The 22,784-nt window shown below is 41.1% G+C and overlaps 1 protein-coding gene and 1 pseudogene across 7 annotated transcripts in view; one reads left to right on the top strand and one right to left on the bottom strand.

Annotated features, from left to right (window-relative positions):
- Positions 1–22,784, bottom strand: part of RYR2 (ryanodine receptor 2) — a 738,447-nt gene that overhangs the window by 646,560 nt on the left and 69,103 nt on the right. The gene's annotated exons all lie outside the window — the stretch shown is intronic.
- LOC125085304 (uncharacterized) lies at positions 20,427–20,599 on the top strand (annotated as a pseudogene).

The following is a 22,784-nucleotide window of genomic DNA, read 5'->3' as shown; positions in this document are numbered from 1 at the left end:
AGACATTTAACCCACTGAGCCATCCAGGAGCCCCTAAAAGATACTGAGTTGTGATTTATAACCCTCAATAACCTATCCAAAAATATGCTCTTCATACATCTTCCTCATACTATCTATAACTGTTCAGTGCCAGCAGACTCAACGTCAAATTCGTTATTTCTTATGTATTACACCAGCACATCAGAATTATTTAATAGAAATATTATGACCTAATCTGAACTCTCAGAGTAATGATGGGCAATAAATGCCCATGATTATCCAAAAAATAAATAAACAAATAAACAAACAAAACAAAACAATTCAGCTTTCAATGAAGACAGTCCTAGGAAAGACAATGGTTTATTTTCCTTTATCTTACCAACTTGTTCCTATTCTCCCATAGATCCCCTCTTCTACATTAATAAAGTCATCATTTACTCAAACACCAACACTAGAAATCTTTTATCATTCATAATTCATTCTTCTCCCTTCCCAGTGTTTCCTCAGTCCAATTCATCTGCCTTCTATCCATTCCTACTCCAGTCTCTGTGCTCATCTAGTTTTTGTCTAGACCTTCATTATCTTCCATGGGTCCATACAAGAACATCCATTCTCCCTATTTCCAGTCTCTCTGTATCTACATCTTCAATCATCTTTTTAGTTATATTTAAGGACGGAGAGGGGCAAAGAGAGAATCTCAAGCAGACTCTGTTGGTCACTTAACGGACTGAGCCATCCAGGTGCCCCCGAGTCACCTTTTTAAATCACAGATATGGGGGCACCCGGGTAACTCAGTTGGTTAAGCATCTGCCTTTTGGCTCAGGTTATGATCTTGGGTTCTGAGGATCAAACCCTGAGTCTGGCTCCCTGCTCAGTGGGGAGCCTGTTTCTCTGTCTCCCTCTGTTGCTCTCCCTGCTTGTGCTCTCTTGCTTGTACTCTCTCTCAAATAAACAAGATCTTAAAAAACAAAAAAAAAAGAAAATGTCATGGGTGCTTAGGTTCATGTAGCCACCCAGGTACCCCAATTAGTCACCTTTTTTAAAAGTAAATGTGATGGGCCCTGGGTGGCTCAGTCAGTTGTGCATCCAACTCTTGATTTTGGCTCAGGGATCAAGCCCTACATCAGACTCCCTGCCCAGCAAGGAGCCTGCTTGAGATTCTCCCTCTCCCCCAGGCCCCTTCTCTCCACTCATACATGCATGTACTTGCATGATCTCAATAAAATCTTTAAAAAAAAAAATGTAAATGTGATCCAACACCTATCACAGTGACTACCATAAAGGACCTAAGTCAGTATTTGCTGGATCAATAGAGGTTGTGTCCCACTGCTTAAAAACCTTTGACTCCACACTTTGCCGACCTCCCTTTATCAAAGGGCATCAACTATAAGGTCCTTTCCCCCCCTCCATCAACAGTCATCTTGACATTTTCATTATTATAAGCAACAACAGCAACAGTAATAATAGCCTCACCCCAAGCTAAATATCACACATCTTGACATGTTTTTTTTTTTTTTAACTATGAAATCCTTGCTTAGCAGATATAAGAAAATTGGGAGTACAAGGAAACACAGAAAGATTGCAAATAGCAAAACCCTAACTCAGGACTTTCGAAATGAACTCTACAGACATCTACTACCCTGCCTAAAGCTCCATTATAGCAGTAAATACCATTTGTTACTTGAAAGTAACATTTAGAAGTAACCATTCGCAGAGCACTTTGAGAGGTGCCTTATGCATTACAGACAGTCATTTCCTTTAGAGTCAAAATAACAAAGCTTTGAGTGGCTCCCTCTGTTAAGGTAATTCCTCCACTCTAAAGAGCCGAGATGCCCTTCAACAGACGAATGGATAAAGATGTAGTTCATGTACACAATGGACTATTACTCAGCCATCAGAAGGGATGAATACCCAACTTTTGCATCAACATGGACGGGGACTGGAGGAGATTATGCTGAGTGAAATAAGTCAAGCAGAGAAAGTCAATTACATGGTTTCACTCACTTGTGGAACATAAGGAGTAGCACGGAGGACATTAGTAGAAGGAAAGGAAAGGTGAAGGGGGGGTGAATCAGAGGGGTAGAAGAAATATGGGAGACTGTGGACTCAGAGAAACAAACAGGGTTTTAGAGGGGAGGGGAGTAGAGGGATGGGTGAGCCCACTGATGGGTATTAAGGAGGGCACAGACTGCACGGAGCACTGGGTGTTATACACAAACAATGAATCATGGAACAGGACATCAAAAACTAATGATGTACTGTACGGTGACTAACATAACACGATTAAAAAAAAAAAAAAGCTCTGGCATATTCACTCTGACATATCCATCACTACAGCAGACAGACACCCAGTTGTTCTTTTAAGTAACAACATCTTTAGGAAGAAGTACACTTTTGTCTCTGGACGGTTCTGGCAATTGCAGAAATAGCATCTGAATACTAATGTCTAGATACTAAATTTTAAATTAAAAATCAGGCACAGTCCCATCCTGACACAAAATTAAATGGCCCCTAAAACTATTTTCCTGAGAGCATCATCATTATCCCTAGATCTAAAATTAATCAGAAGTCAAAAAATCAAGATGAAAACTAATCAACTCGACCTATTTTCTCCTGTGATTCCCATTTATTTAATTTCACCTTCAAAATCGGGACCCTGAGATCTAAAGAGTCATCCAAGTAGAACTAAAAGCAGTGACTTAAACCCTTGCCCCTCATGTCAGCAAATCAGCATTCTCTTCCTCCAGCCATACAAGAAGTAGACCCCTGACGACCAAAAGCAAAGTCAAAGCCTTTGAAGCCAAAATCTGGGGATTTTCTATTAATTCCTTCAGACATGAAATCCAGAAGGATTTCCAGAATCCTCCAAATGAAACACTCCAGAGCTTCCTCCCTGTATTTTCAAATTCCCCAAATACATTACCGAAAATCAGTAAAGTGTACTGTAGGTTCAATATTTCCATTAGTCTAATTCCTACCTGTAGTGTTTTCTTTCATAGAGTAAAAAAGATAGTTGTGCAGACCATGCCAACTAAACACTACAAAACACACACACACACACGAAAAAACTTTTCAACTGCTCGTCAGAAAAAAGTACCCACCTTACCTATTTTCAGGGGCTTTCTACATGCAAGTGTTGTGTTCAGTGCTTGAGGACACAAAAATGAAAGGCCTGTTCTCAGCCCTATCCAAAGGCTTGCGTTCAAAGAACCTTCCATCTTATGACCTCACTTCATCATAAAACTGCTCCCTGAGGGCCAAACCAACATGAAATCAAATGCTCTCTGTCTTTATGTTTTTAAGTCTGAACACGTCTCGAAGGAGAGAGAGGAACGATGACGAGCACAGGCTCTGAAGTAAGACAGATCCTGTTCAAGTTCCAGCTCGGTTACTTACCCTTGCATGTCCTTGGGAAAGCGATCTGAGGTCTCCAAGCCTAGGGAGAGGAGAGGAACAAAGGAAAATACAAACATAGCTCACAAGGTCCTCACAAGCAATGATGTACAGAGAATACTTAGCGCGGGCCCCGACATATGTAGGTCCTCAGAACCCCACTAATGAGCTTTCCTGAGTGGAAAATAGGGCAGCATGGAATCATAATGGCAATGTCTCTTATATTTGAAAATACTGGTTTCTATCTCTGCTCCCCCAACCCCACCTGCAAGATTTTCCAGAAGGGCACTTTCTCAAGGAATTTTTGAAGTAAATGGTGTGGGTTTCATCTCACAAGAAAACAAGGTAGTAGGATAACCCAAGGCCAGTTATGTAAGGTCTTGATGCTCCAGTTTAATTCATGGGGAAGTCAAAATAAAAGTTAAATTAAAACATTATAATCGTGGTGGTCTATAACAGATATGGGACGGGGGCGGGGGGAGGGGGAACTTCTTTGCATTCCAGAGGAGAAAAAGCAATCCCTCATCGTGGTTTTAAAGAGATCCAACAATACTCTGATACTGTCTTACACTCTTCTCAGAGAGCTGCCTAGGGTTAATTTTATTAAGTGAATCTGTTATTTTGCTTACAGCACTTCATTAACAAGTATGTTTTGGGGACCTAACTGCAAATCTCACTAAAACATCCCTATAAACCAACTAGCCATATCAAGTACTTCATATGTGCCCTATTCTAGCTCCTTTAATTTTTTTTTTTATTTTTCAGGTATTTCAAGGAAAGATACAGGCATGGAATTTAACGTAAAAAGCAGCTTTTGAACAAACTCCCCCAGATCTAACAATGTGTCCTCAACCATGTTTGGTATCAATTATTGCCTTAGTTTTTGAGGTACTATCTCCCAGTACATTTGACTCTCAATGTACATTGAATGTACATCATTTCACTGAGGCTTTGAAGGGTCTCCTATTTTATTTGCTTGCTCTAAAGAGAAAGCTAATCCAGAAGCAGCTGGGGCCTGGCATCAGCAGTAAACACACAAATATAAGAACGTGAAAAATTCACGTTTTGGGTAGGACACTACTCTGAAAAATGAGGGTCAAAGCCAATCTTATCTAGATCTTCATGAGTAGGGCAACTCCAGTGACAACACAAGTAACTACTACCATTTCATACCTACTGTGTACCAGGCAGCTTTATTCATCATCCCTCATCAGGGTAACAATCCTACGAGACAGATATAATTATCACTGTTTTTATATGAGAAATTGGAAGCTCAGAGTGACTGGTCCAAGGATGACACAGCCAAAAGCCAGAACTTGGATTCAAACCCAAGCCCACAGGGCTTCTGAACCCATATTCTTCCCACTCTGCCACGTTGCCCTTTCTTACAAACTTCTGCTTACCCACAGTCATTCACAAATGCAGACTGAGGAGAAACTCCAGGAAACTGATATTAGGAAAGAACGGTATGTGTTGCTGGGGTTTTTTTTGTTTTTTTGTTTTTTTTTTTTTTAAAGGGGTAAGATGTGTTTTTTTTATTTTATTTTATTTTATTTATTTATTTGACACAGAGAGAGAGATCACAAGTAGGCAGAAAGGCAGGCAGAGAGAGAGAGAGAGAGAAGTAGGCTCCCTGCTGAGCAGATGACCTGAGCTGAAGGCAGAGGCTTTAACCCACTGAGCCACCCAGGTGCCCCGTGTTGCTGGTTTTTTGATTAACTGTTTATCCCACCATCTGATGTTTATCAGACCCTGGACATTTCAGCCAGTGCCCCTTTACACGCCCCTGTGACCTCCCCAGCTTGTGGTGGAACACAGTTTGCTAGAGAACTATTGTACCATCCAATTTTCAGATAATTACAGTCAGCAAGTCCCACTAGCTGGGTTAAGTCTGGCCTAAATAAAACCAGACAGGGGTGCCACAAGGAGACCAAGGTCAAGTCAAGGCAGCAGAAGTCTAAGAAAACAGCTCTGAAACTGGCCACATGACTTGCTTGGTCCTTAACCCAACCTAAGAAGCCTTTGCAATAACTGACTTCATATTTGGTCTTTGCTATGTGCAGTTAGAACTGTTTCTCCGACAGCCAGAGCTCCAGGATTCCAGAACATTCTGCTCAACAAACAGTCAGGGCGCAAGGACTATGTGCCAGATACACCAGAGGAGAAGGTACAAGCAGTTACGAAATGGCCTCCTCTTCCCAGGGAGGTTATTTTTACATAGTGCATCAAGGAAGAGGCTGTCACCTCTTACAGAGAAGTTACAATAAAATTTTACAATGGGATCACCAATAAAATCTCCCAATTACATGGCTGCCCCCAGACAAATTCAAGTTGCTGAAGGGGTACGATGCTCATCATTTGTGCAAGAGGAAGATGAATCAGCGAGGAGGTAAAGTTTAAGGGAAAAGATGGAGGGAAGTTTACCTGAGGCAGGTCACTGTGTGTCTATCCCATCCCTGCTACTCTCTGGAAATGCCCTATTTCACTGGCCATCGCTAAGGTTACCATACCAACCACAGACCCTTTCCCTTTTATAAGAATGATAAGGAAATTTATCGAAGTTAGTAATACTAACAAGGAGCTGGCTTGCTTCATTTTTAACCTAGAATAAAAATGCTCTAAAAGTCCGTTTAGCTTTTAATCAAAAACAAAGATTTCCCAGTCCCTCTTACGTAAATCTAGAGCCCAGCCTGGTATCCTCTACCTTTTCTGGCACTCAATAAGTTCAGGTAAAAAGTTTCCTGTTACTTCCAATCCATATTTTCAAGTTCTCTGGTTGACCACCTCCTCAAGAAGACTCGTACTAAGAGTTTTGTTTAGGCATTCATCATTCCCAGTCCAGAGTTAAAGGGAATTTACAGCCCCTCCCCCAAATTTTAAAAGCTGGCATAAAATTAAGGGCAAATTAGATTTTGAAAGGTATTATGTTTAATGCTAAATGAATTATAAATGGGTGATTATTCTAGATTTTAAGTTGGGGGGCAGGACCCTCCAACAGAAGCTTTGTCTCCCAACTACAGTCTCTTTGTTCGATGATTCAACAGGAGGATGAATCTGGGAGTTCAAAATTCAAACCACTAGAATAAATGAGGGCAATACTTAAAATGCATTCTGGAAATAGATTAACACATTCGCCAAGTCAAAGAAAAAAGCTGGCAAAAAGACAGCTCACAAGAGCCCAACTCCCAGTGGGGCAAAGTATTTTTACTAGTGGACAGAAACTAGTAAAAAAAGAAAATGAATTTTAAAAAGATTTAAATTGCCACAAATGAACTAGTCAGGGTAAACTGCAGGCAATACAGCAAAGGGCTAGGAGAAGAAAGCTAGCCTACACAGGGTGGCAACAGTTTCCTCCCGGAACACGGGCCACCATGTTCTCTGCATAGTTGAAGCGGGTTCCCAGGAGAGCCAGGTCAGTGACCCTCGGAACGGTTTTCTCAGGCATTCCTCTCCATGTCAACTGAACAACTTTCTCAAACACAAACCACACAGTGAATTCAGCAGCACCTCTTTTCCAATTCTGGCGTGTTCTGCAGACAGTTTTCTCACAGCCCCTAGATACCACACACTGAATTAGAATGTGGGATTAAAAATAGGGAAATCAATGAAGTCAGATTTTAAATCATACTTGGACATCTCCCTAAGTTTCCAAACCCTGCCATCTGATAAAGTTTTTCCACTCCTTCTAAAAAAAAATTGGCTTTTTAAGAGAAATTCAACAGCTCGTTCTGTTTTCAGGATACCAAAGAACGCCACCTATCAAATTTCTTATCCAAGTGGATGTTAATCCAGAATCCCTCTTCAGTCAGTATCTATTAACAGCATACCTACCTCTTGGCAACATTTACCCTAACATTCTTATTAATACCTACATTATTACTGTATTTACTGAGACTTCAATGCTTTAGACATGATTGTTTATTCCAACAGAGGGGCAGCTGGAAGAGAAAACCCTTTCAACTTTAATAATAGATCTTGACAGTCAGAAACCCCTACATTTAAAGATACAGCCAAGGCATATAATTTCTCCCTTAAAACTTCTATTTTCGGGCTAGCAACCATCAGTTTCCTAGTGTTCATTTTTTTTCTTCACTGCCTTCCCCAGAATGGAGAGTTGGTATTCTCTGGAGAGAATATTTAGAAAAAGCCATCATTAGGATTTGACTCGGTCACTGGTGCTCATGTGGAGATGTGTATACACAGCGGACTGAGTATACTGTGTATACTGTACACTGTGTATACACAGTGGACATAGGCCCACTCAAACAGAGAGCAGGAGGGCAGGAGACAGACAGTAAGCAAGGAAACAAAAACATGAACAAGGCGTCTTCAGAGGTATCAGTGCTAGAAGGAAAACGAACCAGGTGCCTCACCATCCCACCCCTAGTACCCATCCGTAACCTCTGCATATGGTACCAGGAGATACCAGGAGAATGTTCCTAGAGTCTCACAGAAGAGGCAAGCAACCCAGTTGTCAACAGACAGGAAAATGGATAAATGCTTGTCTATGCACATCATGGAGGTTCAGAGACTGGCAAAAATGTACCCAGCGGCAGGCAGTAATAAAGTGAGTCTTAGAAACATAATGTAATTGAGAAAGGCTAGTACCCAAAGACCACCTACAGTGTATTTTTTTTTAAGTGCAAACCTAAGCAGACTTAACTACTGGGTTAGTGTAGAACTAGTGGTTAGGGAAACACACAACAGGTGGTACAAACAAGGAAATATAAACATAAAATTCAGGTTAAGAAGTCTCTGGAAGGGAGTCCAGAAAGGTCAAACAGAGGATTCCCAAGGCTTAGTTCTTAAGCCGGGTACTAGGTTGACAAGTATTCACTTTATTACTAGGCTTTCTACTTTAGCTAGGTGTTACATCTTAAATATCAAATATTACATTCAGTAAGCTGCAAAGAAAGTAAAAGGAGGGATAGGATGGAGTCTCCAGGGCAGCTAGGACCGAAACATGGTATAAGGGCAAATATGCATTTAAAATAAGCTTAATTCCCACTGCTGAAAATAGGGAAGGGATGTCCTAGCTCCCTTTTGAGTATTTGCTTTAGAAAATTTGTAATTATAGATTTTTTCTTATCTCTTTGAAATATATGTAAATTATTTTGCAGCTAAATAAGGCTCTACCAGCTTTATGACCCAGTTAGGTCTTTCTCAAGGACCAGAGAACCAGCTTTTTGGAATGTTAGCATCCAAGGGAGGAAGCACCCCCATCTCCCAGTCTCTGTGAGAGGAGAGGAGCCCCACTGTGTGGGCTGTGCCTAGCTCCAGCTGCAAAATTACCTCCTGTCCTAAAGATAGGAAAAATAAACTTTTTCTTTGTATAAAGCCGATTAATACTGGTGGCCACCCCAATGGCCAGGTGAATTTGGAATGAACTATGGGTGATAAATGGTGCCATCAAGTCATCTTCCCTGGGGACTAGTTATTGTCTGACTTGAGAACATGCATGCCGTGGGCTGTGTCTGCTTCATTGTACAGAGAGGTGAGATTTCTGTCTGCTCTCTCAGCAGATGGCCCATGTGCCCATCACATTTTGATTTAATGCTTATTCAATAATAGAACTATTTTTTTTCTCTACTAATTCTGTAGAGAGGATTTCTGGGTTGGAAGGACATTTCTTTATTTTTTTGAAGATTTAGTTTTTAATTCCATTTCCCCAAGAGTGGTTGGAGAGGGGCTACTGAAACTGGGTCTTCAATTGGACTCCCATGAGGCAGACCCTAGAAGGAAGAGTTGTGTGCGGGACAGTTAGCAGGGAAAGGCTCCCAGGAAGGTAGTAAGGGCTTAGGGATGGAGTATGGGGGTGGTGAGGTCAGGATGGGGGCAAAGACAAGCAAAGAAACTATGGTGGCTGAGGTTCCTGATTCCACAGGGGGAATTCTGGAGTGTAAGTTGTGCCTCAGCAGGAAGCCCCGGTAATGAACAGACAGGGAGAGTGAAAGGATGGCCAGGAACATAAATTCATGAGTACTGGCTGCTGTAAGCAAAGCAACTAGGTACAACAGGTAAAGCAATCTCTTCCAAGGAAAAACTGGGGCAGTGAGGGGTGGGGGTACACTGAGAACCAAAACGGTCCAAAATGAGGTTTTATAGAAAGGTCGTGAGCTGGGCAGGACTCGGAGGCTGGAGGTATGTTAACCCACGTGAGGGAGCCTGGCGTTTATCCTGAATGCACTGGGAAGCTACTAGGGAACTGGAAAGGAACGGCTTGCTTTAATTTAGGTTTGGTGCTGTGATTTCCAGTTCTGCACCATCAAACACCAGGGAAATAGGAGTACTTTTTTGCCTCGACAAATTTACAAATGTCCTGTCACAAACCTTAGTAAGAGTAACTCACCAAACTGCTAACATTAAATTTAAAAACACCGAGGAACGAATGAACCTTCCTTCCCTAAGGAAGAAGGAATCTGGAAGATAGTCTCACACTCCTCGAAGCTGATGGGCGTCTCCGCCAGCAGGGAGCAGTGTGACATATAGCTGGAGAGGCAGAGATCACTTGCAGAACTGCTCTCTGTCTGTAAGAAGCCATGAGAAGACCACCCTCCCACCTTCACAGCTTCCAGCAAAACAGGGAGAGGATAAATCAAAATAAACTGTCAATAGGGAGCAACGTGCTGTGCTCTGGCAATTTGAGCACCCTCTGTGCACCTGACCTTGAGCTCACTTAGCAGAGGGAATCAAAGATCCCCAGCATGGAAAATCTCTTTAGTCCAAGACATCCGTAGGCTCCTCTCTGCTGACCTGTCTCACAGGGCAGCAGGACCTCTAGCAGTGCTGCTAGGAAATGCTGTTCCACTCCCTTTTCCTCCTCGCCTCTGTGGAATGCTTCCCATTACCAAGTGTCTGCCTTCATCCTACCAGATGGCTTCCCTCCCCAGGGTCCATGCCCAGAATTATTATTTACCTAAGCTAAATGGAACATGGTCATTTTCTTAACTCACAGCCCCAGCTTCCAGTCTTGTTGGACTTTTCTTTAGAGCCAGCAGGACATGCAACAGAAGCATAAAATGTTATGAAATATACAGCATTTCCCTTTTTGTCCCTGAGTGAGAGACTCACACTTCGGTTTCATATAAGCACCTGATAAATCCTCCGACTGACAGTTTCACAAATAGAAGGGTGGGGCGCTCAGACCTCTTAGGTTTCTCCAGTGAGAAGCTTTTTAAGAATATATCTGCCTGGGCAACCTGGGTGGCTCATTTGGTTAAGCAACTGTCTTCAGCTCAGGTCATGATCCTGGAGTCCAGGGATAGAGTCCCACATCGGGCTCCCTGCTTGGTGGGGAGTCTGTTTCTCCCTCTGACCCTCCCCCTCTCATGCATACTCTCTCTCTCTCTCTCTCATTCACTCTCTCTCAAATACATAAAATCTTTCAAAAAAAAAAAAAAAAAAAAGAATATATCTGCCTGGCTGGTTTCCACAAATGTTGAGAAATCCCACAAATGCTCTAGGGCAATGGGGGCAGGGGGTCCCAGTAGGCTATGGCTAAATGAAAATTATGGGACTCCTACCCAAGATATGAAGGCTAAACTTAAGTGACTGAGGGCTCCCAGACTACCCCATAAAAAGAGACATTAGGATATTGGAAGGATGCCCCATTTGAAGTTTGAAGACTAGATTCAAACAAAGTTGCCTAAAACACATTTGATAAAATTCAGCCACCACCTATAGTTAAAAAAAAAAAAATCTTCCTGGGACACCTGGCTCAGTCAGTTAAGTGTCTGCCTCTGGCTCGGGTCATGATCTCAGAGTCCTGGGATCAAGTCCCGCGCTGGGCTCCCTGCTCGGTAAGTACAGTTATCCAACTCTTCTCTGCTTGCTGCTCTGCTTGTTCTCTCCACCCCCAACCCAAATAAGTAAAAATAAATGAAGTATTAAAAAAAAATCTTTCTCAACAAGGAATAAGAATTTCTTTAATGACCTGAGTGGTCTACCAAAAACCTACAGCAAACATCTTAATGGTAAAACATCAGTAATCCCCTTCAAAGTCAGGAACAAGACAAGGACACCCACTAACACCATTTTATTCCCCGATGGTGCTAGAAATTCTAGAAAGCACAGATAATAAAAAGAAATAAAATAGGCATATGCTCTATCACTCAGCCATCCATTCCTAAGTATGTCTGGAAGACATTCTCATACTGCACACAAGGAGACATGTACAAGATTATGCCCTGCAGAATTGTTTTGCAAGCAGAAATTGTTAAAAGGATAACAATCTAAACATTCACCAATAGGAAAATATGTTTAAGAACTACAGTATGTTCCTCCAAGGGACCAGAACAGACCAGAAGCACTGCTTAACCCACTGGTCCAAATAAAGAAAACACAGATCTAGGGGACACAGAGAGGCAGGGAAAGGGGAGGCTGAGTCCTGGTACTATACCTACTTTTATGCAGATAATCCAAAGACATCCTATGGTCCAAAGTGAGCCAACTCACCTGTCATAGTTCAAAGCCACCTGATAATAATGAATCCACTTCTAATAAGCACAAACATGGTCTGGACCCAGAAATTCCACATGTTTCCAGAGCTTTTCTATGCAGAGATTTTTAGTGTACCTTAAAGTCAAATCTCTAATATTATCCCACAGACTTCACCAGGAAATGCCACCAACTGAAACTGCCTAATTTCAAACTGTTTGTTTGGAAACAGAAAGTTGGACAAGATCATCTCTAACAGCCTCTCCTCTCTCATAATAATATGAAGAAAGCTACACATCAACAGCTTTTGTCCTGGGGTTTTTCAGGCACCCTCAGATAGTTCATCAGTGTTTAAGTTTTTTGAAAGAAAATTCAGTTTAACAGGGTAGTGTGTAGAACAATTCATCACAATCTAACTTGTGATAACTAGCTTAATAATAAATTTGTGTGTGCTTATTTTTTGAAAAGTTTGTTATGCAATACCACTAAAAATAATTTTAAAGTCTACCATGCAAATAATCCAGCACAAAGGATTATTCTACTCACTTAGAAAGGTCAACCATCAAGTCCTTTGGAAGGAGGTAAATAGATATTCATGTGTAAACTAAATAACCATGAAAACTGCAAAATAGTAACTAATTTCGTGGTTTACAAACTATGTTATACAATGGTGCTTCAGGGTTCTCTGAACATTTGATTCTGATTTCTTTTCCTGATAGATTTCAAACTTAAAGAAAACTATATGGGGTACCCTGGGTGGCTCAGTCGGTTAAGCATCTACCTTCGGCTCAGGTCATCATCTCAGGTCCTGGGATCAAGCCCCGCATCAGGCTCCCTCATCAGCAGTAAATCTGAGTCTGCTTCTCCCTCTCCCTCTGTGATCTCTCTGTGTCTCTCAAATGAGTGAACTAAAAGCTTTAAAGAAAAAAAAAAAGAAAGAAAAAGAAAGCTATATATTCAAATGTAAATTATACTTCATCAACTTCATGTTCCGATTCTGAACAAACCTCACTTAAATATAAACATCACCACCTCATCCTTGAGTCTGAACTTGCATGCATCTTTGTACACACATTTTAGGCAATCCCATCACCAGCGCCTGCCAGTCAGTAATTCCATTCTGTTAATATCCCCCTACTGATGAAACAAAGTATCACAATGTTAGGGAAATTATCTGAAACTGTTCCTGCATCTTGCCCTTTATAAAAACATAAATGTAAGTATAAATATTTTGAAAAATGCAAGGTCTAGTGATAATGGAGGCAAAGCAAGTCATTAGGCGCTAGGCATGCCAGACGAGAGGTCTCTAGGTCATGGTTAGTGTGGAAAGGTGGACCTGTTGGATACAGATCATAGCTGCTCACAGGGATTTTACCACAGTGGTTTTTCTCAGAGTCCTTTTCCTACCTCCTGCTGTGTAACGTGAAGATCATGATCTCAGTTTAACACTTCCAACTTTTTCATGATGATCCCATTGAGCTCGGATTCATTTGCCATACAATTCATCCATTTACAATGGGCAGCAAGGTACTTTTCAGTTTGTCCCCAGAGTTGTACAACCATCACCATGATCTGTTTTAGAATATGGTCACCACCCCGAGAAGAAACTCTGCACCCTTAGCGGCCACCTCCCAAATCTTCCCAGCATTCTCAAAGCCCCTACAAGCACTAATCTACTTTCTGTCTCTAAAGATATGCATATTCTGGACATTTCATATAAATTAAATCACCTGACAGGGGGTCCCGTGCGTCTGGTTTCTTTCTTTCTCGTGTTTTCAAGAATCATTCATGTTGCAGCAACCAAACAATACTCTACTGCATACATATATATTTGTTTACCCATACGTGAGCTGATGGCTATTTGCCTTGTTCCTATTTTTTGTGCATTGTTATGAATGATGCCACTATTATCATTTGTGTACAAGTTTTTATGCAGGTATAGCTATATGTCCATGCCAAAGGAAAACCCAAGAGTACAACTACTGGGTCTTCTGACAAGGGTGTTTGCCCAGTTAAGGAATGCCGGGCTGTACCACCTTCCACCATCACCAGCAGCACATGACGGTCCCAATTTCTTGACATGTTCACCAATACCTGTTTTTATTACAGTCCTCCTAGGGAGTGTGCAGTGTCTCGCTGTGGTTTTGATTTGCCTTTCCTAAATAACTCATGATGTTAAGCATCTTTCCATGTGCTTACTGGATACTGCACATTCAACTTTTACACCCCTTGAAAATGGGATGACTCCAAATCTGGGGACCCCCCCCCCAGATGACAAAGGTTAACACGCTGAATACTGCCAAGTGCTAATGTGTTCTCGTTGACTCATCTTATAATGACTAAGTTTTAGAAATCTGAACTTACATAAGACTAATGTATTTGCTTTTATATTAAGAGGTTCATACATAACATCTTACCAAACACAAAACAAAACAACAAAAAATAACAACAACAACAAAAAAAACTAACCATATGAAACCACTGATCTAACCAAATTCTTTTGCTTTTTCCACATTTAAGAAAGTAATTCCAGGGGGCCTGGGTGGTTCAATGGGTTAAGCCTCTGCCTTCAGCTCAGGTCATGATCTCAGGGTCCTGGGATCACATCCCGCATCGGGCTCTCTGCTCAGCGGGGAGCCAGCTTCCCCCTCTCTCTCTCTGCCTGCCTCTGTCTACTTGTGATCTCTCTGTCAAATACATAAAATAAAGTCTTTAGAGGGAAAAAAAAAAAAGAAAGAAAAAAAAAAAAGAGAAGAATCCCAGAGACTCTAAATGAAAAAAGTAAATAGGGTTGGAGGGGAAAAGGAAAGGGGAAATAAGAAGCAAGCAATGATATAAACAGGTATATAAACAATAAAAAGTAAGTTCAGCTCTAACAGAAGACAAACAAGAACAAAATTAGTAAAAAAAACCTTAAACATATATTGTATAATATGCCCAGCTTAAAAGGAGTGAGACTAGAAAGCAAAACAAAGAAGTGATTATCAAAAAGTCAGGATAATCACCAGATTATTCCAGAAGAACACACACGTTTTTAAGTTTCCTGGTGCTGACAATGTGATATGTTGGGTCGTGCTTAAACAAAGTAATCACTTCTTATTTAACGGTTTGTAGATATATGGACACATTAAAACACTTTAAAAAAATAAATTCTTACTCATGCAAACTTATAGCTAAGTGGGAGATTTTGCTTTACAAAAGAAACTGCTTAAAATCCATCCAAAGCTAACAATTAAGAAGAGAGAATTCTCTCCCATCCATCTCTCATCTTATTTGAATGGAGACCCCACTGCACATCTCCATTTATTCTCTACAGATAAATGGAAGCCTCGCCTTCAAAGGGAACCCGTTTTACAAAGTGACTCCCCTTTAATAAACATCATTTGCTGTCAATTTACTGACAATTACACTGACTGCAACATCATAAAATCCCTGACAGGCTTGACAACTCTCAACCAAGCACAACCCAAGGGTCACACCTGCTCTTCCTCCTCACCAGGAAATTATTAACAGCAGCAAGGACATCTCACATTAGATACTAAAAGCCTTAATATTTACACTGCTTGGCAGCCCCGAGCCTGCTCTCTAGCAAATTATTTTAGAGCTGGGGAATTTGAGGTCAGCCCAGCAGAACAAACACATGCAACAAGGTGCTAGAGACAATGACAGGGTAAGTAATGCTCCCCCACTCTTGCTGACTCAGACTCCTACCACCGGCAAAGAATCTTTCATTAAAGGAAGTGAAATTAATGGTTGCAGTGGGATACGTGCACATACACACCAGTTATATTACTTAGTGATTCATGAAGCAAAGTAAAATTTTGTAAGGTCCCTAGTATAGGCCATTAAGTGTGAGGCCACTGGCTAGAGGGATCTACAATATTTTCTTCAGTTTTTCTTAACCACCAATCTGTAACCTCTGATGTACCAAGAACGGTAACTTTGCTTTCACATTGCCAAATATTTGAACAAGCAACCCTCTGCCTGCCCCCTCCAGTACTTGTCCCTCCCACACACAGTCTGCTCTAGAAAGATCCAATGCATTGAGCACACAACCTCAATAATCATTACTATGCAAGATGGCAAGCCTGCCTGGGACCTGCTGGAGGAAGCAGGGTGTGCTATCTATGAGTGTGTTGGGAGTCTGACAACCATAGGGTGGAGAAAGGCAAGAGAGAAAGGTTGGATGTGGCCCTTTATCATTTGGAGCCTTCAGAAGCCCTCCTACCCAGCGTGCATGCTGTCAGGTGACTGCAGGAAAGAGGGGATGGGACCATGGTTGTTTAGCACCTTACATCCTTCTCCTCTGCACTAGGTATTTTTCCAAGAACCTCTGTTTTATAGCAATATCGTACTCCCCGTGACTTTCCTTATATGGCAAGTGCATTATGAGCATGTATCAGAGGACTACGCCTACTTTGTTGGGACATTAAATAACATTCGTGAAATTCAATTGGCAAAGCAGACGGTTTGGGTCAGGGTAAGAGAGCAGTTGGTCATGGACACTGGGGTTATGGTAGTAAGTTAATTATACTCATCTTTCTTTCCCAAGAACTAATAAAGAGCACAGCAACATCAACTGAGTGGGGATTCTGCCTGCTACCGCTTGAGCTGGGGCAGCTTTTGCTTCTTCTCAAGGACCCCCAACCAAGTGCAGATGTGGTCATCACAAGCTGATACACCTGCATGCCCACCCCCACGGGGAAGCTCTGCCCTTTCTCTCTGTTGCATGTTATCAACTTGAAAGACTTCATTCATCACTGGAAAGACCCTCCCATGGGATCCACATAGATCAGATATAAGAAATGAGAGGTTGTACAAGAGACAAATCTCTCAAAATTAAGGACGCCCAGTAAGCTATATAATCATAACTTGGTGTAAAACACAAGCAGTATGAAGAAGCTGGGAGAAGTTGGAGTGTGAGAGTAGGATTTCTACTACAAGAGTATTGAGAAACCTCTTCTCCCCACGAGATTTTATTACGGGAACTTACTTCACTTGCCTCATGGTATTCTATGGCAAAGATAAATGAAGAGTGAGGCTAAACCATGTTAGTTGCTATTACTAAGATCTTGAAGACATGTGAAAATAAATGAAATGGAACTCAAGGCGTGAGTCATGCAGCCCTGAGAACTCACATACTAAGCATATGACATACTATCGGCTGACTTGCTCACTAGAAGGGATCCCAGTGTTTGGGTTTCTGGTCTCAGCCTCCACGTCCAAGTTGCTGGCTTGGTTGTGCTCCATCACCTTCCTGTTTCCTGCCATCACGAGATCACAGGATAGCCAGAAGATCGAGTAGGACAACAAGTTTAAGAGCCCAACAAGCTGGCTTTGAAGCCCAGCCCTGCCACTTACAAGCTCTAGGACTCGGTTTTCCCACCTATAGAATGGACGTGATACTAACAACAAGTGTTCCAAGGATGAAAGGAGCTAATAAACCGAGCATTTACAACAGTCTCTGGCACCTTCTATAGCTATTTAGGACTCTAGCATTATTACAGAATCAAAAATGCTGACAGTACCTTGACCACTTGCCTTGAAAGGAAATACTAAATTCTCTTTTACACATACGTTATACTTAAGGAGAACATCAGATAACCCAGTTGAAAAATAACTTAACACCAAAAGTCAGTTGTTGCTCTTTCAGGGGGAGCCCCCCGCAGGGCTGGACTGGTTCGGATTCCACCAACCCAGGGTGGGCTGTGATGGTGTCCAGGTAGTACTCGGAGCTAGGAATGTAACAGGCCTCCCCCACCATGGTGCCCCAGAAGCCGCCCAACACGTTTCATGCACCCCAAATGCTGACTCAATCCCATCAGAGGATGAATCATGCAAAAGTCCTCCCAGTAAGCACAGAACTGCAAATCCAAGGAAGCACCTCTAGCAGCTGCTAACAGAAAATGCGGGCAACCAACGGAACATGTGCCTTCTTGCTTTTCCTAACTAAGGGATGATCACCACCTTCACAGGGGCTCCCCCACCAACTCACCCCCTACGAACAACTGGGGAAGATCTACTTGCCCTCTGAGAGGCAGTCCAGCCCTGAACATCCAGTATTAAAAGGCTGAGACACCCACCACTCAACATACTTTCTTCTTGGGCCCACATTCTAATAAAGGCATTCGGAATGGGCGTGAACATTAGGCCGTTCCATGTCCATAAGAGGGTTCAACCTACCTCCTGTTTCGACTGGCTGCAAGCAAAATATTCTGGTCTTTATCGCCAGAGACAAATGGTTTACTAACTCCTACCAAATCCCAAGTAAGACAAGAAGTCAGGATGCACATTCTAAACCATTGGTCTAATCCCAATTCCAAGCAAGTAGCCTCATACTTCTTCTCTTCCAATGATCTTGTTCTCCATCGGACCCCCACCCAGCGTATTTAAGATCATGGCCCAGACCTCACCAAGGGTAATCCCTCCAGCAGCTCCCTTTCAAGCATCTGACTTACATTCTTGCTAGTCGTTTGTCTGCAAGATTCATCTGACACCCTGGACCCCACAATCCCTAATCCTGCCACCAGCCACCAGCCTCCAAGCCCCATCCCCACTCCTCCAAAGTCCTCCATTCCCTCCTCACTCAGCCTAAGTACAAACCACTGTAGCATCACTCCCTGACACGCACCCCACTCCTACCTCCTGGGAGGCTCAGTCAGTTGAGTGTCTGCCTTGCATTCAGTTCGTGATCTCAAGGTCCTGGAATGGAGCCCAGCATCAGGCTCCCTGCTTGGTGGAGAGTCTGTTTTTCTCCTCTCCCTCTGCCCCTCTCCCTCCCCCCATGCTTGATCTCAAATAAAACCTTTTAAAAATAAAAGTGTTTACATAGTACAGCTCTCTCCAGGTTTTCACTATTTCCATGTCCTTATGTTGTGAATGTGTCCCTTGTAAATAGTATATATTGGAGTCTCATTCATTTATCCAGGCTGACAATCCTTGTCTTTCAACTGGCAGTTTTAGATGATTTTCATTTAATGCAATTACTGATATATTCGGGTTTAAATATACTATCTTTTCATTTCCTTTTTATTTCCCAACTCCACTTCCCTCCTTTGTGGCCCTTTTTTGAAAGGATTTAGAAGACTTATTATTAGAAAATATTTTTAACTGAATAAAGATTTAATCTCCCCTGTCATTTCTTTAGTCCATGGGTTTTTAAAAGTGTTAATTCAAAATACTTGGATATTTTATAGATATTTTGTATTGATTTATAGTTCAATTCTATTTTGAACAGAAGAACATACTTTGGGATTTTAGTCTTCTTAAATTGGAGGTTTTATTGTTTGTTTTGTTCTGTTTTTAAGGTTGCAGAATATGGCCAGCCTTGATGAATATCCATGAGTATCTGAACATTACTACTGAGTGGCACTGATTGTTCTAGAATTGTTGTTGATGGATAATGCTGTTGAAATCTTCTATATCCTTAACACTTTCCTATTTCTTCTATTCACTGAGATAAGAGTATTGAAGTATCCAACTCTAATTGTGAATTTGTTGATTTATCTTTTCAATTCTATCAGTTTTTCTTTTATGTAATTGTGAAGTGCTGTTATTAGATGAATGTACACCTAAAATTATGTCTTCTTGATGAACTGATGCCTTTATCATATAATATTCTTTATTCCTTATAATATTTCTTCATCTAGAATCCAAAAAAGGATTTATCTAGAAATCCAATTTTCTTTTAGTGTTTGAATATCTTTTTCAATACTTATCTTTATCTTTGAAGTGGGTTTCCTATGGAAAGCACATAGTTGGTTCTTGCTTTATTATCCAAGCTAACGACCTCTACCTTTTAAGTATTTAAGTTAGTTACATTAAATATAATTATCAATATGCTCAATGTGTATTTATCATTTTGCTTTTATTTGTTATACATTTTCCCTTTTGAGAATTCTTATGTATCTCTATGAACTGGCTGTTAAGTACAGCCCTTCATTTGTTTGTTTATTTCTCCAGAGTTTGTAATACACATTAGCATCACTGTCTACCTCACATAAGGTACAGTCTACTTGTGTTTGCTACCTCCTGTCCTTTGTGCTATTGTTGTCACATGTTCATAGGTTATGAACTCCACAATACACTTTTCTTTAGACAGCCAATTATCAAAGGAGATAAAAAGTTAGAGCAAAGGGTCTGTTTTTGTTTGTTGACATTGTAACCATTTCTAGCACTCTTCACTCCTCCACATAGATCTTCCATCTGTTATTTTCCAATTGCCTGATCAATTTCATTTAGAAGTTCATATACTCTTAGTCTGTTGGCAATGAATTTGCTCAGATTTTACTTCTCTGAAAAGGTCTTTATCTTCATTTTTGAAACCTAGTTTGTCTAGGTAAAACCTCTAGCTGGACTTTTTTCTTTTGGCACTTTAAAGATAGCAAGCCATTGTCCTCTGACTTTGATAGTTTATAGACAGACATCACCATTACCTTGATTCCTCTGTAGTAGTTCTGTTTTCTGTTATGTTCAAAATTTTCTCTTTAGTTCTCAACAGTTTGACTACTACTATGTGCCTAGATAGGTTTTTCTATTTATTTATCCTGCTTGGAGATCTCTAAATTCTTGGATCTGAAGTTTGTGGTCTTTCATTAACTTTAAAAATAATGGGTAAAAGCTTTGCGCAGTGGCAGTATCGTAGCCAATGAGGTTTATCCGAGGCGCGATTATTGCTAATTGAAAAATAATGGGTAAGGACTTTTCAAACACATTTCTCCTATACCTTTATCTTTTTTCCTTCTGGGAACCCATTTGCATGTATTGTATTTTTGCCCCACATCTCATATGTACTGTCCTTTTGTTTTGTTCTGTTTTTCCATTCTTCTCAATTTTGTGTGTTCTGATTTAACTTTTATTGACCCATTTTCAAGTTCACAGACTCTGTCCTCTGAAGTATCCAGCCCATTTATAAGCCCATCTATATTAGTTATCCATTATTATGTAATAAATTAACCCAAAACTAAGTGGCTTAAAACACAGTTTCTGTGGATCAGGAACTAAAAATACCTTGGTTGATGGTTCTGACTCATGGCCTCTCATGAGACTGTATTAAACGTCATCCAATGCTGGGGTCATCTGAAGGATTGGATGAAGCTGGGGGATCTGCTCCCAAGAGGACTTACTCATAGTGCTGGTTGTGGGTAGAAGATCATGGTTCCTCTTCACCTGGCTCATCTACGGATCACTTGAGTGTCTTCATCCCACAAAAGGATGGCTTTCCTCAGAACATGTGACCAAGCAGAAGGCAAGTCCTGGTTATCTGGCTTGCTCCCAGCTCTTTTCCTAAATGGAACTGTCTCAATGAGGCCTTCCCCAGGGATCTTCCCCACCGAAAACTCCCTTCCCTACTTTACTTTTTTCCACAGCACTTTTTGCCATCTCATATACAATTTATTAGTTAACTTATTCATGCCTAGCTGCCCCCACCAGGATATAGGCTCCACATAAGAAACCATATTCATTCGCATATCTCCAGTACTGTGACCAGAATCCAATAAATAAATATTTGTTGAATGAATGAATGTGGTGGTCTTTAAAATTCCCTATCTTTGATCCTGCGCTCCATAAATCATCCTCTCAAAGTTCTGGGTCTCATGCATTGATAGAAATGAAAGGCCCATTTCTACCTAAAACAGGTATTGATCTATTTTTAATTCTTCCATCATTGTCATTCATGGTAAATTTCAAGGATATCAGCTAGGTATATTTAGTAGGAACAAACTTTGAGCCTGTTTCTTCATCTCTGAGAGCTACTTTTCTAAGGTATGAGACCATCTATGCTTCTACTCCTGGATTCAGAAGATTTTTCTCTAGATAACTCTAGAAGAGAACACCCTGTATTTGCATTTCATTAGTTAAGAACCTCATAAAATCAACACTGCCAAGACACATCTACATACCACACTCTTGGTTTTCATCAATCATCAAAAGAAAACATTTGATTTTACTGGAGAACTACTGCCAATGACAACATTTATAATGACAATATTTATGCTACTTATTGTTCCCCATATGAAGTCCCATGTAGGAAATTCCTTTGAAAATTTAATGCCAAGAGCAATCTCTTCGACCTCATCTGCAGCAACTTCTTCCTAGGAACATCACCAAAGGCAAGGGAAGCAAGGGCAAAAATGAATTATTGGGATTTCATCAAGATCAAAAGCTTTTGCACAGCAAAGGAAACAGTTAACAAAACCAAAAGACAACTGACAGAATGGGAGAAGATATTTGCCAACGACATATCAGATTAAGGGCTAGTGTCCAAAACCTATAAGGAGCTTAGTAAACTCAATACCCAAAGAACAAATAATCCAATCAAGAAATGGGCAGAGGACATGAACAGACATTTCTGCAAAGAAGACATCCAGATGGCCAACAGACACATGAAAAAGTGCTCCACATCACTCGGCATCAGGGAAATACAAATCAAAACCACAATGAGATATCACCTCACACCAGTCAGAATGGCTAAAATTAACAAGTCAGGAAATGACAGATGCTGGCAAGGATGTGGAGAAAGGGGAACCCTCCTACCCTGTTGGTGGGAATGCAAGCTGGTGCAACCACTCTGGAAAACAGCATGGAGGTTCCTCAAAAAGTTGAAAATAGAGCTACCCTATGACCCAGCAATTGCACTACTGGGTATTTACCCTAAAGATACAAACGTAGTGATCCGAAGGGGCACGTGAACCCGAATGTTTATAGCAGCAATGTCCACAATAGCCAAACTATGAAAAGAACCTAGATGTCCATCAACAGATGAATGGATAAAGAAGATATGGTACACACACACACACACACACACACAGGAATATTATGCAGCCATAAAAAGAAATGAAATCTTGCCACTTGCGATGACGTGGATGGAACTAGAGGGTATTATGCTTAGCGAAATAAGTCAATCAGAGAAAGACAACTACAATATGCTCTTCCTGATATGAGGAAGTAGAGATGTAACATGGGGGGTTTGGGGG

The sequence above is a fragment of the Lutra lutra genome, chromosome 14 (assembly GCF_902655055.1).
Source record: "Lutra lutra chromosome 14, mLutLut1.2, whole genome shotgun sequence".
In the NCBI taxonomy this organism is placed as follows: Eukaryota; Metazoa; Chordata; class Mammalia; order Carnivora; family Mustelidae; genus Lutra; species Lutra lutra.
The sequence above is the reverse complement of the archived record's forward strand: the minus strand, read 5'-3'. Positions and strand labels throughout refer to the sequence as shown.